The 12,709-nt window shown below is 45.5% G+C and overlaps 1 protein-coding gene across 1 annotated transcript in view; it reads left to right on the plus strand.

Moving 5' to 3' along the window:
• LOC126248527 (nonsense-mediated mRNA decay factor SMG7-like) overlaps window positions 1-12,709 on the plus strand; it is a 194,137-nt gene that overhangs the window by 40,024 nt on the left and 141,404 nt on the right. Inside the window, exons 4-5 of the mRNA XM_049949581.1 lie at window positions 5,824-6,037; window positions 6,120-6,316. The gene's annotated coding sequence lies outside the window, so the exon portion shown is untranslated. The remainder of the gene's footprint in view (window positions 1-5,823; window positions 6,038-6,119; window positions 6,317-12,709) is intronic.

Below are 12,709 nucleotides of genomic sequence, written 5' to 3' on the forward strand. Positions count from 1 at the left end.
CTGCCACAGAATCTGCCATTCCTTGTTCTTCTGGGTCCACTTGGCGGAGGACTGTGCCTGGGTGGTCGCCTGAGATTGCTGAGGAGATTAAAGATCGCAGGTGGGTGCTCCAGTGTCACAAGCGGCATCCCTCATAGGAACACCTCGTCGCCTTTAAACGGCTCTGTCCACGGGCCCGCCACATCATTCGCCAACACAAGCAGGAGTGCTGGGAATGGTATGTCTCCACCATTGGCCTCTATATCTCTCCATTGTAGGTTTGGATCAAGATTAGGCGACTCTTTGGCTATCGGACCCCTGTAGCGTCCCTGCACTTTCACTGAATGGAGCAGTTTTTACTGACTCTAACACAATTGCAAACAGCTTAGCAGAGCATTTTGATCAAGAGTTGCGCTTCTGCGAATTACCCACTGGCCTTCTGCTCCATGAAAGAGCGGTTGGAACGTCAGAGCCTTTCGTTTCACATGCGCCAACCTGAATCCTACACTGTTCTGTTCAGTGAGTGGGAATTCCAAAGTGCCCTAGCTGCTTGCCCTGATACGGCTCCCGGACCAGATCGCATCCACTGTCAGATGCTCAAACACCTCTTGGTGGACTACCAGCGATGCCTCCTAGACCTTTACAACTGTATCTCGATTGGGGGTGAGTACCCGTCGCAATGGTGGGAAAGCACCGTACTCCCCTTTTTGAAACCTGGTAAGAACCCCCTGGAGGTGGACAGCTACCGCCCCATTAGCCTCACCAACGTTCATTGCAAGTTGCTCAAACGCACGGTGAGCTGGCGGTTGAGTTGGCTACTTGAGTCTCGGGGCCATCTGGCCCCCTCTCAGGGTGGGTTCCGTAAGGGCTGCTCTGCCGCCGATAATCTTGTGTGCCTGGAGTCTGCCATACGTACGGCCTTTGCCCACTGTCAGCACCTGGTCACAATCTTCTTTGACATGAGGAAGGCATACGATAAGACACTGCGACATCACATCCTCTCTACGTTTCATGGTTGGGGTCTTCGGGGTCCACCCCCAATTTTCATTCACAATTTTTTGTAGCTTCATTCCTTCCACGTGCAATTTGTGGCCTCCCATAGTTCGTCCCGAGTTCAGGAGAATGGGGTCCCACAAGGCTCTGTCTTAAGTGTCTGCCTCTTTTTAATTGCAATCAACGGGCTCGCTGCGGCGGTGTGAACGTCTGTCTCAGCTTCCTTGTGTGCTGACAACTTTTGCCTATACTGTAGCTCCACTGGCATTGCGGCTGCTGAATGGCAGCTGCAAGGCACAGTCTTGGGCTGTAGCGCATGACTTCCAGTTTTCGGCTGCCAAGACCTGCATTATGCATTTCTGCCGATGACGCACTGTTCATCCTGAGCCACGGCTTTATCTTGACGGTGAACCTCTTGCTGTGGTGGAGACACATCGGTTTTTGGGTGTGGTTTTTGATGCCTGATTGACTTGGCTCCCTCATATTCGGCAGCTTAAACAAATGTGTTGGCGGTATCTTAATGCTCTGCGTTGCTTGAGCCACACCAGTTGGGGAGCCGATCGGTCTACCCTCTTAAGGCTCTACCAGGCGTTAATTCAATCCCGTCTGGATTATGGGAGCCTGGCTTATGGTTCAGCATCCCCTTCCGCATTGCGAGTGCTGGACCCTGTCGTTCACAGCGGGATCCGACTTGACACTGGAGCTTTCCGGGCGAGCCCTGTGAACAGCATACTTGTGGAGGCAGGTGTCCCTCCAGTGCAGTTCCGGTGCCAACATTTACTGGTCGCTTATGCTTCACACATTTGTAGCTTGCCTGGGCATCCAAATTATCATCTCCTGTTCCCTCAGTCTGTCGTCCATCTCCCAGAATGCCGGCCTCAGTCGGGTTGTACGATCGCAGTTCGCGTCAGAGCTCTTCCCTCTTCCACCTCTTTTCTGCACCCCTCTGTGTACAGCCCTGTCGTGTGTGCCCCGCCCATGCCTTTGGCTTGATTTGGCACAGAGCCTGAAGGACTCGGTCCCTCCTGCGGCCTTCTGCTGCCGCCTTTTTTTTTTTTTTTTTTTTTTTTTTTTTTTTTTTTTCCAATCATTGCCGCGTTTCAGGGCTCTGACGTGGTCTATACTGATGGTTCGACGGTTGCCGGTTGTGGCGGTTATGCTCTCACTCTAGGGGATCATTATGAACAACACTCATTGCCGGCTGGCTGCAGCGTTTTCACTGCCGAGCGGGTCTCCATCTTTCGTGCCGTAGAGTACATCCGCTCCTGCTCAGGTGAGTCCTTCATTATCTGTAGTGACTCCCTGAGCGGTTTATGAGCTATCGACCAGTGTTTCCCTCACTCTCATCTGGTGATGGCTATACAGGAGTCCCTCTATACTCTTGCCCATTGCGGCCGCTCTGTGGTCTTTGTGGGGACACCGGGTCATGGCGGCATCTTAGGAAATTAACGTGTTGACGTGCTGGCCAAACAGGCTGTCGGTGCACCAGCCTTATCGATTGGCCTTCTGGAGAGTGACCTCAGTTCCGTTTTGCGGCAGAAGGTACTTCGCACCTGGGGTGAAGAATGGCGCTCCATGCCTTCACCCAACAAACTTCGGGTCATCAAGGAGGCTACCAGTGCGTGGCGCTCCTCCTTGAGGGTCTCTCAGAAGGAGTCTGTTGTTCTCTGCCGGCTGCGCATTGGCCACACCCGGATGACGCACAGCCAGTTATTGCGCTGTGAGGACCCACCTCTATGTCACTGCGGATCGGCTTTGACGGTGGTCCACATTCTGTTGGCCTGTCCCCTTTTAACTGCGCTCAGGCAGACGTTCGAGCTGCCTGATACGGTCCCTGCCCTTTTAACACATGACACTGCCATGGTAGGCTTAGTTTTGCGTTTCATTCGGGCAGGGGGCTTTTATCACTTGATGTAAGGTTTTTTTTTTGCCTACGATTTTAGACTGGTTTTTTTTAGTGTGTTTCTTGGTGGTTAGCTTTTCCTTTTTTCTCTCTCTGGTTGGCCAACCATTATCACTCTCTGTGTGATTTTAATTCCTTTTGTCTGGTCTCTGTCTGAGTCTTTCTTGTGCTGTGTCTTCTCTTGTAATCTCCATTGTTCGTTTTTGTTTTTTGTGGGTGTTTGAAGTTTTTGGAAAAAGGACCGATGGCCTAGCAGTCTGGTCCCTTTCAATCCCACAAACCAACCAATCTTCCACCTACTGTATATCACAGAAACTAGAGCCAATATTTTTTCTTTGTCACATTAATTTGTCTCATCCCAAAGTTTGTAGAATATGACTCATGTAGTGAAGGAAACATTAATACCCCCCCCCCCCCAATGAAAATGCACCCTGTCATAAAGCAGCATCTGCGAGACAATGGTTTGTGGACAGTAACATTCCTGAAATTAGCTGGCCTGGCCAGAGTCGTGATTTGAACCCAATGTAGCACCTTTGGGACGAGTTAGAATATTGGCTTTCCTCCGGACCCCAGCGTCTGACAACACTGCCGATACCATCTCTGACTTTGGCTCTCGAGGAAGAATTGACTGCCTTTCCACCACAGACATTTACACCTCTGAAAGTGTCCCCATTAGAGTTCAAGCCATAAGGTGCAGGATAGACAAACCCCATATTAATGTCTACTAGTAGAAGGCTGTGCACATGGACATCACCTGCTGATAATGACAAGAAGACCATCAGAAATCAAACTGATTTTATTCTGGTGAAACAAAAGCTAAAGAAATAAGTGAACGTATCCTGGTGCTGATATCATCTACATCTACATGATTACTCTGCAATTCACATTTAAGTGCTTGGCATCAGTAGTGACCACAACTTGGTTGTAATTAACTTTAAAATGCAACACTTTAGAAACACTATAAAGGGTGTTAAGATACACACACACACACACACACACACACACACACACACACAAGAAAATTATCAAGTTCTGAAGTGAAAACTAATGCTGGTGCTGCACTGGAGGCAAAGATGAAATCAATAGAAACAATGCTGGAACAAGTGATGTGAGCCGCACTCCCATGTTAGCACATGGCATCACACACAGACATCACAGCCCTTATTCCGCAGCTGTTGATAGTGCACATAACCCACCACACAAAGTCTATAATTAATCTGTAGCCTCTGCTGTCCAGAAGCTTCCACAGAATTCCAGTCCTGGTTGCTGCACACAAAATAGCACCTCTTTTCACTGTAAGGTATTTTCTGTAACAAATAGTTAACGCAAATGAGTGCTGTTTATTCAGCAACAGGCTATCTGTTTTTTGCGTCAGCGACTCCATACACCATCGTAATACCACTCCGAAAAAACTGGTAATTCAAACAAATGCTGAAATTGGGGTACAAGAACTGCAGATTAATGGTGTGGCCATGACACCAACCATTAACATTTTGACCCATTACGTCCAAGCCGCACCACACAACTTCTGTGATGAACAGGAAGACCTCACTTGGACCAAGTCACCGAGTCGACACAGAGCTCCTCGCCTCAGCTGTGCACCACGTGTTTTTCGCGAAGGGCACTCCCTCGACAGTCTAGGAACTAGTTTCTGATGAGCGCCCCCAAGTGCACCAGCCACCAAGCAGAGGTGCGACTTAAAATTGCCAGAACAATCCAGCACATCCTTCAAGCATCACTTTAACATTTTTTTTTAACCACACTCCACAATGCTCTATGGTCCCTGTCCATCAGTACATGAGGTCTGCCTGGTCTTGGTAAGCTGTGGTTGTTTCTTCGCATTCCCACTTCACGATCACAGCACCAACAGTTAACTTGGACAGTTTTAGAAGGGCTGAAATGTACCTGATGGATTTCTTATTCAGGTGACATCCAGTGACTAGTCCATATTGGAAGTCACTGAGCTGTACTCACCATTCCATTGTGCTGTTACTGGTTCTCTAATGACAACATAGTAATCCCTGGGTCCATTTCAAGTAGCAGGTCTGTTTCTTATGATATCTAGTGGTCAATTCAGCAACTGTTTGTACTTTTTATCAGATAGTGGAAGTCAGATGTTTCTGTGATGTTTCGGGTTTGCATTTCCATGACACTGGCAGACTCATTCAGATTACTTTAACATGAACCAGGGTGTTTTTCATGATGAGTATGCTGTGAAATCTTCAGTTTCCCAAAGACAGCATTGTCCCTGGTATCAGGGCTGCAAGCCGTTTTTTCTCGTTTGAGGAGGGCACACTGTAACACCTCAACTGGCCTCCTAAATCATAGTCTTAAGCTCACAGAAATTATCTGGGGTTACATTGAACAGTGGGTGAAAGGTAACAATCAACATCACCACAATTTGGTAGCTCCATGGGATCTGATTGGGTCAGTGGCTTCAGCTGGAATTTCTATACCTTCAGAAACTTGTGGACTCCGTTCATCACTGAATTCAGGCCACTATCAGAGCTAGTGCCAAAGTAACGTGGTATTAGCATACAGTTGCAGTCCAGCCACAGCAGCCAGAAGAGACAATGGTCAAGGGTGAGTGAGTTGTACTTGAATGTGTGTGTGTGTGTGTGTGTGTGTGTGTGTGTGTATTGTTAAAAACCGTTGTTGGTGTAGTGCACGCACATGTGTAGTGACTACAAGACAAGCCGTACACGTCATGCAGGGCAGTGTACATGTCGGGAAGAAATCTCCCCCCCCCCCCCCCTCAGAGAGAGAGAGAGAGAGAGAGAGAGAGAGAGAGAGAGAGAGAGAGAGAGAGATTTTGGGGGGGGGGGGGGAGAGCTTGACATTTAGTTTTCATGAAATTGGTAGGAAGAACTTAATAGTACATTTAATTGTGAATGTTCATGAAAATCTTTTATACAATTAACACTATTGAAATTTTTATTTTCTTCCAGGAAACAGGTTTTGTACTTCACAACCATCTGTCTTCATGCTGATGGACATACAGCTGATGTTCCTCATCACACATTGAGTTACGTGGCCACATCGCTCAGTTTTAATAGGTACAAGAGATGTGATTCGTGATTATGCCACAGTGATGACTGTATATAACTCCATCCCCTAATAGAATTAAATTTGTGTCAGACACCCAGATGCCTGTTTGCCAAGGTAGGATTCTGAGGTTAATAGCTGTAGAAAAGAATGCATAGAAAAGAATACATAATGAATTATCAGTTCAATATCTACTTAGCAGGAAGTCACTACAGTTCCTGACTCTGCTTCAACTGATCCAAGAGAATGGGTGGGAGCACAAATAGTGGCAACTTTGGCTCCAGTCAGTAGGTGGCCTGTATGTGCATTGGATGTGCACATTGAAGAAGGTTGTACAGCATATGAGGTGACACATTGTCTGCCAAGAAAGATTTTGAGTGTTCCTGTACGGAAAAGGTCTGTGGCTTCTCTTGCTGATGGAAACGCACATATTTGCAGAGCTGACTACACTAGTTATATCGTGTGCTATTGTAGAAAAATTGACTGTTAATTTATTGTTAAAAACCGTTGTTGGTGTAGTAGTAGTTGTAGTAGTAGTAGTAGTAGCAGCAGCAGCTCGTGAATTACTTCTGTTTCTTGTAATTGATGAACACTGGTTATGGAGTAGATAAATATCTGTCTCTGTATTCATTGAAACTGTACAGTAGCATAGAACTAGTTTCAAAAGAGATCCTTGTTTGAGAGAAATGAATTTGTATTATTCATGGATGAAAAGCAGAGTTAGTCTGAGAAATTCATACAGAGAGTACTTAATTATGTATCACGTGGAAAGTGTTGTGCGAGGTTTAAATATAGTAAGATTTTTGGTTATTATTTTCTGCTGGTGGAATGTGAAAAACGTGAGAAGTACCGTCCTCTCTGTGCAGCTGGAAATAAATCACAAATAATTTTCTTATGTTGCTTACACTGCTAATGCTACAACATCTAAACACAGTTATATTATTGACAATAATTCTTAAGAGGAAGTGATCAACCCTTTGCACTCCAGTGGTGAGTGCCTCTCGTCATTGCGAATTTTGTTTTCCACTCCAGTGTAAGGCCCCCCCCTCAACCAGAATGATTTTTTGTAGCTTTTACATGCAGCCTTCTTGAATCTGGCTGTACTAAGCATCAGTTTCTCATAGTACGGCTATCTAGAGAAACTTGGGTTAACGCGGGGTGAACTGTAGCAGTTACATTGAGAGTGAGTTTGTAGTTATTACACTCAAGTTAGTAGGTACAAAATTGCTAGGTCTTCATGAGGAAGAGATTGTGGAGCCTTTAGACGAATGTCTAAGTGAAAAACAAGAGTGACAGTGATTTAGACGTGTTTAATTTGTAAACAATTAAAGTCGAATGATGATGAAAACAGTCCACCCTAAAGAATTTCAAATAATATCACACAATGAAAAGCTTTGTGTTGTAATGCTTATGTAAATATATTTGAATGAAAGCACACTTTCTAGTTTAATGTATACCCTATTTGTTGGTCAGTGGCCTCATTGGTTCAACAGAGAGACTTGTGCAGTTCTCTGTGGTGCACTTGCTGCCGCCCCAGGTGGCGGTGATATGAATAGGAACGCACGGAGATGCTCTGTGTCTACGTCGCTGAGTGCAAAGGGTTAAAGAATCCTGGACAAGATAACATTAACAATTTACAGAGTGAGGAGCTGTAGCAATTCCTGTACCAGTAGCAACCATCAAGCTACAGTTGCTATAGCATTGAAGCAAATACTCAGTATATCAGATATGTAACCTTTTTAGGTATGATTTCAGTATGGTTAGTGCCACAAGGCCTTACTGCTGTAATTGATGTGCATTCCTCATTTCATTCCATGTCTCTTTATGTTGTGATGGCAGAACATAATTAGTTACAGGCATTGAAACCTTACTTTCATTGTTGAGATCATGAAAAAGAGTTGAATTTGTTTCTAGAAAAATTCTGCCCAAGGAGGAGGAAAGGACAGCTTACATGGGAATGTTTATATTCATATGAAAGACAAACAGATCATATTTGCCATAATCTAGTTACACCAGTTAATCTTTGATCTTGCCCCCAGATTTGGGAGAGTTGGCACTAAAATTAAACACTCCAGATTAGGTTTTCTGTGGGCTATTAAAATATATTAAGACAAATGCAAATATGGTCCATTTGGAAAATTTATTTAGCATTTGCTGCTGTTGGACAATCATAAACAACTTACTACATGGACTTTCCTGGTGATTTGTTGTCATCTCACAGAATCGGGTGTACGACCAGTGGTTCGTGTCTTCCCAGTACGAATTTCAAAGTTTTAACTCGCTTTTTTCATCGGATGTTTCCTGAGAATGGTTGCGTTGCTGACCTGGTCCCATATTTATGCCTGGGCGGTGCCTGGTGTTCACTGTGGCATCTGTGCCCATCGAAAGATACAGCCACAGCAGGTATGGACGGCATAGTGAACACAAGGCATAAATATGGGACATGGTCAGCAAAGCGACCAGTCTCAGGAAACACCTTATAAAGACACCAAGTTATGATGTCAAAATATTGTGTTAGGAAGATGCGAACCACCAGCAGTACACCAAATTCTGTGAAATATAAACAGCCAGTTAAAGAAAAAAGGAAAAATCAAAGATCGATGTCCATGTTTTCCAATCACTCAGTTGCTTTAGAGCCAACTCATTGTAGTTATTTCATTCATACTTTACTTGCAGTTCATGACTGAGACTTTAGAGGCCCCCTACCAATTGTTATTCATTAGTTTTTGTCCCACCAGTTGTTCCGGGTTAAAGTAGGCACTAAACTTAGCTCCCCACAGGTCCAAGAGAACGGTGTCCCACAGGGCTCTGTGTTGAGTGTCACCCTCTTCCTCATTCCCATCAATGGGCTAGTGACCTTCGTGGGGCCACTGGTCATCCCTGCATTGTATGTCAATAATTTTTGCATTTGGTATAGCTCCCACTCAGTAGCCCCTGCTGAATGCCAGCTCTTAGGTGCCATCTGGCTAGCCTCTGTATGGGATCTTTCTCATGCTTTCAAATTCTCTCGTACAAAAATGTGGGTAATGCATTTCTGTTGTTGTACCATGGCCCATCCTGACCCGGAACTCAATTACCCAGCACCTGGACATTGTAACACAGTACCGTTTCTTAGGTTTCTTTTGATAAAGAGCTGATTCGTCTGCCCCCATATTCATTACCTGAAGACTAACTGCATAAGGAAGCTCAACACACTCTGCTTCCGTACCCAAACATCTTTTGGTGCAGGTCATGCTACTTCTATCCGTTTTTACCTGGCCCTGGTTTTGTCCTGACTGGACTATGGTTGCCGGATTTATGGCTTGGCAGCTCCTTCAGCTTTGAAACTGTTAGACCCAGTCCACCACGCTAGCCCCACAGTCTCCTTGCTGAAAAGGGGGTCTTCCCACTTCAGATTTGACGGTACCAGCCCTAGGTCTCCTCTGCAGTCACCATTTGTCAAATCTCTGATTATCTTATATATGCCATTCCTTCGCATACGAGGGGTCATCCTGATACTTGCTTTCAGGTGGGATTACCAGTTGGACTACATTTTTGCTTCCCTGTGCGAAGATCTCCATCTCCCCTCACTGGACTGTGCTCCCGTGTTTTCTTGCGCACTCCTCCCTTGGATTAGGTTTTCCGTGATTTCCCTAAATCGCTCCAGGCAAATGCCGGGATGGCTCCTTTCAAAGGGCACGGCAGACTTCCTTCCCCGTCCTTCCCTAATCCGATGAGACCGATGACCTCGCTGTCTGGTCTCCTTCCCCAAACACCCCCCCCCCCTCCCCTCCCTTGGATTGTGCCCAGGCCACAGATTAGGACCAATCTCTTCCAAGGTCCAAAAGGTTGCCCCATGACCTTTCAGCATCTGATACATCCAGTTCAGAGATCCAGGGTGCTATCATCTTTAACACAAATGGCTCTAAAACTGTGGATCAGACAGGATATGCTTTTACATCTCCTGACAGTGTGGAACACCATTCACTGCCAAAAATCTGTAGTGTGTTTATGGCAGAGCTGACAAGCCATTAGCAAAACCCTCCATTTTATTAAACAGGCCACCCTTGACTGTGTTTTAGTGTGTACAACCCAATGAGCAATCTTCAGGCTACTGACATGCTATTCTAGGCAACCTTTGATCCTTGCTATTCATGACCTCACTGACATTCATCATGCTGCGTACACAGTTGTCTTTCTGTGGGTCCCAAATCATGTGGGTATAATGGGGAATGAACTGGCTTACTATTTGCCTCGAGGAGCACTTCCATGCTCCCCGTTGAGTTTGCCGATCCCAGGTACGGATTTATGGGAGCACATGAGATCTGCTCATTCGAAAATGGAACAGCATCTGGTGGCTTACTACACTGTCTAATCAACTCAGCACAATCAAGGAGACTACTGCAGCATGATGCTCTTCCTTGCACTTCTCCTGAAGGAATCTGCAGTCCTCTGTCATCTCTAAATTGTTCATATCAGGTTAACCCACAGTTGTATTTTGTTTAACGAGGGCAGCCCACCCCCCCTTTTCTCTCTCTCTCTCTCTCTCTCTCTCTCTCTCTCTCTCTCTCTCTCTCTCTCTCTCACACACACACACACACACACACACACACACACACACTTACACTATATTATGGTTGTGGAGCCTTTCAGACAGTAGCTCATATCTTGGTTTAATGCCTACTCATTTCCTCTACTATTGGTGGACGATTCACGGGCGTTTGACTTGGTTCTCAGTTGTCTTTGTGAAAGTGGTTTTTATTCTCAGTTATAAGGTTTTAATCTACCTCTGGAGCAGGAGCAGGGGCAGGGTTGCTGGGAATGGGATGTTTCCCACTGTATGCTAGCTATGGGGGGGGGGGGGGGGGGGTGTCACCAACCATACTATTTCATCCTTCATTTACCCTGTTTCAGTTGCTTCTAGATTCAGTTTGCCTCTGTTCTATTCTAGGTGTTACACTCTGTTGAATAGTGGATCTTCTTGACTGGAATGGATCAAGGGTGCAACAGCTGTGGATGAGACGTTTCTTCTCGCATGCAGAGCCCTGGGGAAACACACCTGCTGACTTCCCTTTCTCTTCATCTTGATTTTATTATTGACAGTACAAAAGATATCCATAACATTTTTAGCCTTCAAGCTTTTACTGTTATGAATCTCCCATCTAGATCAGAAAACATCCTCGGTGGATGTCTCTACTTTTGAATGCACAACTCTTGAATCGATTGGATCGAGGCACTAATGACCTCGTGGTTTGATCCCTTATACCCCTCCCTTCGCCCCCCCCCCACCCCCCACCCCCACTTCCATCAACCTAGTTTATACAGGAATCTGAAAAAAGAATGTGAGGGCAATCCTGGATGGTATATGGCACCTTCTGCACCACATCGCTGCAACTAGGAGAGTATCACTGTCCCCAGCTGTAGAGAGTAGCTGCTGTTCTCCCTGTCCTACACTTGATTGGATTCAGTTTGTGCCAGATGACCCAAGCAGGATTGAAGCTCAGAGCTTTGATGGTTGGGTTCTCAACTCGGAAGAAGCCTTGCCAGTGTGACATTGACGACTCCAATTTCCAGGCATCCACAGGATCGAAAGCACTGGCTAACAGGTTCATGGCAGTTCTCAAAGTTCATCTGAACTGTCACCTTTCCACCTAACATACTGGATGGTTATAATTAAACTGACAGTGTTCACAGTGCTGCAGTGTGGGCCGTATACATCACAGGATGCTGAAGCATTGCAGGTATGTTCATTAATCGATGCACATGCAGAGTACGCTGAAAAAGACAATTGTTCCACTCTCTGCCACCAGGTGAAAATATGGTGCTGCAACCAGTCAGTATGTGAGATGTTTCCTGCTTTGCTTGGCAGTGCTTTTTGATTTGTTTGGTGAAGTGGATGTTAATACAAATGGTTAAGAAGGTTAAAATTTTCCATACAAAAAGTGATAACTATGAAAAGGAGGTGTGTGTACTGCTGGTGAAGTTAGTTTATCAGAACAGCAGCATTGCGTTGCTGGAATATTGCTGACAGAAACGGTCTAAGGAATATGATCAACATACTTGAAGAAACAGGCAAATTAGATGGTACAGCAGGGAGAGGGAGGTGGCCTATTCCCATGGCAGTTGTTGAAGTTGCTATAGCAATAGGCGACTGTCCAGCACATGCCCCATATTCCGAAACCAGTGCTTGAGCTGTGTGATGGGTATTGTCTGTCCCCTGGTCAACAGTTCAAAAGATTTTGTGGTGCATTTTATGTGGATACCCCTATAAGATTTAGAATGTACGTGAAATGAAGCTCCAAGTTACGCTACAACACCGCGACTTTGCCCTTCATTTTTTGGCATGCGTAGCAATTGATGACATATGGCCGGTTCAAATATTCTTTAAACAGACGAGGCGCATTGTACTCTACACAGTGCCGTGAATACATAGAACTGTCACCTGTGGAGTTCTACTCCAGCGCATGTTGCCCAGGAACATCGACTGCCCTCAGCTAATGAAACTGTGTGGTGTGTTTTCACCAGCTCTTTCATTCTCAGTCCATTTTTCTTTGAGAAGATGTCACCTTGTGGGCCTGTTAGGTGTACAGTGACATCTGCACACCTTGATGACCTCCTTGTGCAGCACGTGATTCTAGCTTTGCGAGAAAGTAACTGTGTCCACATAAATATTTTCATGCAACATGGGGCGATATCACATGTTGTTTGCCATGTGAAAGATTTGCTCCAAGAAACCTCCAGTAACAACCATATCTCTCTAGACAATTTCATAATCCCCTGACCTAAATCCAATTGACTTCTGGTTGTGGG

Source organism: Schistocerca nitens, chromosome 3, assembly GCF_023898315.1.
Source record: "Schistocerca nitens isolate TAMUIC-IGC-003100 chromosome 3, iqSchNite1.1, whole genome shotgun sequence".
Lineage (NCBI taxonomy): Eukaryota > Metazoa > Arthropoda > Insecta > Orthoptera > Acrididae > Schistocerca > Schistocerca nitens.